This window comes from Amblyomma mixtum, chromosome 2 (genome assembly GCF_055824585.1).
Source record: "Amblyomma mixtum isolate Tamu chromosome 2, ASM5582458v1, whole genome shotgun sequence".
NCBI classification, from domain to species: Eukaryota; Metazoa; Arthropoda; class Arachnida; order Ixodida; family Ixodidae; genus Amblyomma; species Amblyomma mixtum.
In genome coordinates this window covers 60926782-60933010 of record NC_143013.1, presented here as the reverse complement: position 1 = coordinate 60933010, position 6229 = coordinate 60926782, and the positions used below count along the sequence as shown (strand labels likewise).

At 48.9% G+C, this 6229-nt stretch overlaps 1 long non-coding RNA gene across 1 annotated transcript; it reads right to left on the bottom strand.

Annotated features, from left to right (window-relative positions):
- Positions 1–1514: 1514 nt before the first annotated feature.
- On the bottom strand, positions 1515–2603 carry LOC149359503 (uncharacterized). Its single transcript, XR_016288274.1, has 3 exons — positions 2222–2603; positions 2046–2128; positions 1515–1649 (listed from the first exon to the last, which is right to left on the bottom strand). It is a non-coding gene; the product is annotated as an uncharacterized LOC149359503 (long non-coding RNA).
- Between the last annotated feature and the right edge of the window lie 3626 nt (positions 2604–6229).

Genomic DNA, 6229 nt, shown 5'->3' with positions numbered 1-6229 from the left:
AAACTCGAGCATGCAACACGTGTATGGCACCCTGCTCATGACTTCATTAATGATCTTGAGCTGGTGCAAAATAACTCTGTGCGTTTAATCCTTGTTAACTACAACCGCACAGCTATGAAGTCTAATATCTGCCTCCCATAACTGACATCGCGTAGAAAAGTGTTTCGTATCACCCTGTTCCACAAGCTGTACCATCATCCCGCTCTTCGTGATCACCTCATCCCCCGTACAATTTCTGTATCCCGCCGCATTGATCATTATCACAAAGTTGGAAGTATGTCATGCAACAGAAAATGCTGCTCGCAGTCATTCCTGCCGCGAACCTCATGCGACTGGAACCACCTTACCGCAGAAGTTGCCGGCACTGAAAATTACGAGCAGTTCCGCGTAGCACTAGCTAACATTGTATATTCAGGCGCTGTTTAATGTTCATGTAATCAACTGTATTTTTCTCTCAGTTTTAGTATATTTACCATTCCCCCTGTGTAATGCCACTAGCCCGTTGTGCTCTAAGCGGTGCGGGCCGGGCTCTATTATTTTACTTTCCTTTTAGACAAGCCCACCCTAACATCTGTGTAATGCCACTGGCCTTGAGGGGTAAATAAATAAATAAACAGAGTAATATGCAAGCCTCTCACACAACATTCACTAATATTTCTTTCTTTCTGTAATAACAATTTGTAGACAGCCTAAAGGCTCATATTTCACTGACGTGAAGGTTCATTTTTCAGTCACAGTTCCATACTGTAGAGCGCAGGATAGCGCTTGTGCTGCATAGTTATTCTTCTGTGTGTGTCATTGTAGGCGCTATTGTTTGTTTTCTCAAGTACTATGCACCGTGTATCCCAAACTGAAGTTCTTCTAAATCTTCTTTGATATTAGCAGTTGCAAATTCAAGCCTTCTGCAGGATTTGAAGGAGGCCCAAGGAGACGAGGACTAATTTTATGCATATGCAAATGTAAACAGCTAATCTATCTGTACTATTGTAACTTGCATTCTTTTTTGCTTTATGTGCTGTTCTTATATTTCGTGCCATAATGCTGAATGTCGTGATTTTTGTATGTATTATAGTGTAAATTGATACTGTATGTCTGCTGTCAAAGTGTTTTCTTTTTCTTTACTGTAATGCGCGATTGTAATGTTTATCTCTTATATTGTTTGGTGTACTTTCCATGTTCTTTTAAAGTACCAACTTGTTTTTCCTACGTTCAAAACTGTCATCTAATGGTCCCCTGGGCCTTGTCAAGCTGTGTGCACAGCTTTTAGCCCAGGGTGGCCAGCGAGATTTTTCTGGTAAATAAAGTGCATTGACTGATTTATTAATTCATTGATATGCAACTTACAAATGATTGCAAATGAGGGGAACATGTGCACAGGGCGGAAAGCGCGTGGTCTGCCAGGAAACACTGAGGTGGCCCCGAGAAGGGCCTTTAGTAAGGACGACATCCGTTTTGTGCCTCTTCACTAAGCAGCGACGACACGGCGTGCGCAGTCCTCGTTTTGCACGAGCTGTCGAAGCAATCCTTGGTAAAAAAAAACACGAGGGAACAAAGTCGTGCTGTGTATGCAGATGCGATCGCCTCGTGGTTCCATTCACGGCGAACAACCATCCGGCAAGCCTGGCTCTTTCGACGGATTCAGGAAACGACTGAAAAGAACAAAAGTAAGGAGCGAAGAAAGGTGCACTGCTTACAGGTTAGAACACAAAAACAAAGCTAGGCGCTGCACTCGGTTAACCCATTCAACGAGGCGTGGCGTGAGCTTTAAATCCGATTTCGACAAGGCGTGAGAAGTCGCTAAAGAAGCAAAGGCACACTGCACTGAATGAATGATATAGATAGACTAAGCGCAAGTCATAACTTCTCTAAAGCCACACTGCACTCGTTTAACCCTGCAACGAGGCCTAGCGCGGGTTCTGATGTCTGGCGCCGATTTCGACAAAGAGAGGGAACACGGCCGCGAGATTGATGCCCGCAATCTTCCAGGAAGCAATGAAGCGGCCCTGAAAAGGGCCGTTTGGAGCAGCTCTTCAACGTCAACCTACAGCGGCGTGGCGGCGAGCAGTAGGCCCAGCGTCCGCGGCGAACAATGACATCGGCTTCCGAGAAGCATATCCAGGGAACAACGCTGCAAAAAAAAAAAAAGTTTCGTTACAAGCACCGCAATTTGGTGAGTCCTCAATGCACGAGAAAACTTGCGACAATGTAGTTCAGTCCTTACCTCAGGGTTGAGAATGCGCACCCCCGACAAGCGCGTCAGCGTAGCTGTCAAACGGCGGTCCTCAAAGCGCGCCTGATGCGGATCCTTGTAGTGCCGCGGCAAAAACTTTAAATACGAGCACGACACTAGCCACGTGCTCCTGGGGAAACGGCGAAAGCCGCAAGCAAAAACTGCACAGAAATTTCAGCTGGCTGTCGCCGCCGAGCGCACCACGCACGAACGCCATAGCTGCACACGCCTCGAAACGAGCGCGCCGAGGATCACGAAACGAATGCGGCATGCCCGCTCACCACGCACGCGCGGCGCGGCGGGTGCACCTAGCGATTCCCCAGGCGCTCTAGGGAGAGGTCGAGAAAGGCGCGCTGACGCCACGTCCGGTTGAGAACGAGGGCGAAGTCAAAAAACGTCACGGAGAAGCGCATCCCATCGACCAATCAGCGTTTCCAGCCTGCCGTCCCGCAAACGCTTCTTTTCAAACTCCGTCTCAGTCTGGAAGACGACATTGAGCCCCTCCGTGTCCGGCTGCGCGAACTGCTGCCCTCTTGGCGACTACGTCGTTGCGGGCCGGAGAAAAAAATCTCGTGGCCAGAGTGGTGAATTAGATAGGGAACAAGATGCTTACAGGCAGGCTGTAATACGAGTTAAAGAAGCCACACCTGTGTAATGTGTTCGTACTGGCTGTGACTTATTTATCGCTCCTACATTTTACACCTTGTATCGTTTTTCTCATGCTGCGGCTCGGACCCAGCAATTCTGTACAAAAGCATTCTTGAACGGGATGAGTGTGAACGCAGTTTTGTCACATATTGTATGTTTTCACTATGAGCACCAATATATCCGCAAATCTCTTGTCGATAGGCTTTTTTTTTTTGCTGTTAACGTTTTTGCGAAAGTCAAACGGGTTCCCCACTGGTTTTATATAGCAGTCTTAGATGCTCGATGCGAGGGATGGGAAAACTTTAAAAGAAATATTTAGCACACAACAAAAGAATTGATCATTACCTTCATTATTGCAATAAGTGTGCCTAACATGTTTCCAATACCGAAATTTTTTCTCCAAGAATGTTGGACGTGCCTCTCTTCGAGACCTCAACGTCTTCACTGCTTTCATCGGCTGAAGGAAGTGCCGCTCCCTCCCCCTAAGAATTCGCAGTGCTGCTGCCTGAAGCCTCCTGAGGTGGAGGAAATTAAAAGCCCCAGGATGCAGTGGTTGAAAGCAGCGCTATCAGCAACAGCGCGCACAGCAGCACAGTGACCGGCGCTCACATTTCTACCGTCGTCACTGTGTACCTCTCTTCCCAGTTTACGCTAAATGTCACAGTACGGAGCGTGGTTACTGACAGCATGTCCCTGGGGCGAGAACTTCGCGCTCGGTGGACGTCTTCTGGCGTCAGCTTCTCGACTCAAATAATTGATTAGAGCTCGAATTGCGCAATTGGCGCGACACCGCAAGAGGGTGGCCTTCTTCCCTGAGCAAAGATACAAACTCGTCTACGCAGCTAGAATTGCATGCAATTCAGCTTTCAGACAAAGATTAACCTTGAACGCCATAATCAAGCAAGATCGCTGTGATCTCCGGTACAGCATATCGTGCACCTCGTGCAGCCTTCCCTGAACACGCACAGGATGCAAGTATTTACGCATGCGGTGACTGTTGCTTCCCTGGCAGCAACAAAACGGGAGTAAACGCCCCTCATCCGACGCGCAGAACTCTTGATCCAAAAAAGACGAACTGCCTTTCCCGTAATCGAGAGTAGACGAAAGCATGGAATGGTTTTTTTTTTCTGCTTGTCCCGCAGAAGCGCTAGCCTTCTCCGGTGACCTTATAACCTTCGTGAGCAGCCGCATAAACCTGGCGTTGCCGATACAGTCCAGCGGTCCTCAGCATTGGAGTATAGCTCGCAAAGCAATTCCTTTCTACAAACGATTCCTAGATCTCCTGTCACCTGGCGCCATTGCTCGGCTTAAGTAGCTCTCAGTGCAACCTCACTGAAATGCAGAACGCAGTAAAAGAGCACGCGCCCTCTACTCGACACAGGCCTAAAAGCATAACGAGCCTAACTGCTCCTCGTGTCAATGAACCCCTCTCTTCGTCGCGGACAGCTGGACAGCGCTCTAACAGGCGGGCGTTGATAGGGCCAATAAATTTTAGCTGTTTACTCGCCCTGCTGATGGATGGCGCCACGGGACCCATGCTTCAGACTTCTCGATTTATTGGTCGCCGGCGCGCGCATGGCGTTAGGACAGAAATTCAAGTGGGGCTCTCGCTTGCGCCGCTCGGGCTTCAGGACAGAGCGTAGACTCCATGGAGGAAGTTCTTTCCTTCCTCCATGGTGGACTCCTTCGCGCGGTGCGCTGTCTTCGGCCATCACGGGACAAAGAAATCGTTGTTGCTGACGCATGCGCTGCTCCGATGGCAATGGAGCAAGTAGACACTAGGGGGAGACGGTAAGCTTCGCCAAAGTTCGTTTAGGTTCGGCTCCGAGTTCTCCCTCCGTTCTGGCGCCAGGGTCACCTGCGTATCGCCGCCAACGGGAGCAAAAACCATTTGATGTTTAAAAAAGAAAAGAAACAGACTTGTACGATTATCCCCGTCAATGTGAAGTGGAGGGGGGAGGGGAAAGAAGTCGGAGTGATACATAAACTACACCATATCAGGGTGCAATATACGATCGTGAAGCCGTCTACCGCAATTCAGCTGTGGCTTCAGAAAAAAAGGAGAGGACACTTAAGGTGCACCTTAAGGATATGACGTGATAGTATTAATGGTTTAATGCCCATACATGCGCAATTGGTGATTCTCGATTTTTCTTTCATGCATTCGTGGGAGTCCTGATACCACTCCAGGTACAGTGATACAGCGGTTAAGCGATGCGCCACTGCCCTGCGATGGCAGGTGCTGGCACCGATGAAGCTTGTGCGACCCAGGTTGCTCTTCCCGAGCAATCTCTCGCGACTAATCATTAAATTAACTGCACCGTGCTGGCGCATGCGCAGCAGACAGAGTAGCAGACGACGCCGCTGCGCCCAGTGTTACTACTGGCTGCGGCGTCGGCCAGAGACTCCCAGTAGTCCTTGCGAAAGCGCGTGACTTGCGGCACACTTTCTGGCGTGCAGATCGGATAGCGAGGGCCTCTCCCGAATTTTCCTTCGTACATGCTCTTGGAAATATTTACGAACTCTATGGCATGACCCACTGAATGAACTCGCACTTGCCACTGCAGGCGCGGTGACTTAGTGATTTTGACGCCTACATACTGCTGCCACGCTCATCTGCGTATTGGTTATCATTTTGTGGCAGCTGAGCTTCATGCGCGTTGGCAAACGCTTCATCTCGCGAGCGGCCGCAGTGGTGGCCGTGGCTATAGAGATCAGCGCAAAAATTTCTACATGGAGAGCATACTCTATTCAAATATTTATCAGTCTCAACATTTCGCGTATAAAGGCGGCCTATACCTGAGTATCAGTGGGTATCATGATGGCAGCGGGTGCACATTCGTGCACTCACTAACAGCACTTCACATCCCACGAAACAGCAGCACATACATTTTTTATTCCCTCTTATCGTATTAACAGGTTCTTTGAAAAGAGCTCTAAAAGAAAAAAAGTGATCTAGAAAACCGCACAAGGAAGAACACCTGCACGTTCTACCGTAGTGACTTCAAAGCACAACGGTCAGTGGCATGAGGGCCGCTAACAGTTTCTTTAGTTAACGTTTTCCACGTGATGGGATAAATGTACCAATGGCCGACAGGAACATTTGAGGTACACGTGTAATCATTTGTAGATGAAACTGTCGCACAACTTGGCAGCTCAGTACAGGCTCTACATGACGCCGGTTTTCACTTATCGCTTTTAAAACAAGTCTGTTAGGGGCACAGGGTCACCGGGGTCGTTTGCTGCGTCTGTTGCGTTCGCTATTTTCGCCTCCTCTATCTCGCCGGCTATTCAACATGTGCATTAGTAAGGCTTTTTGACGGGTTTTTTGAAGGGTTAGCGCACAGCCTT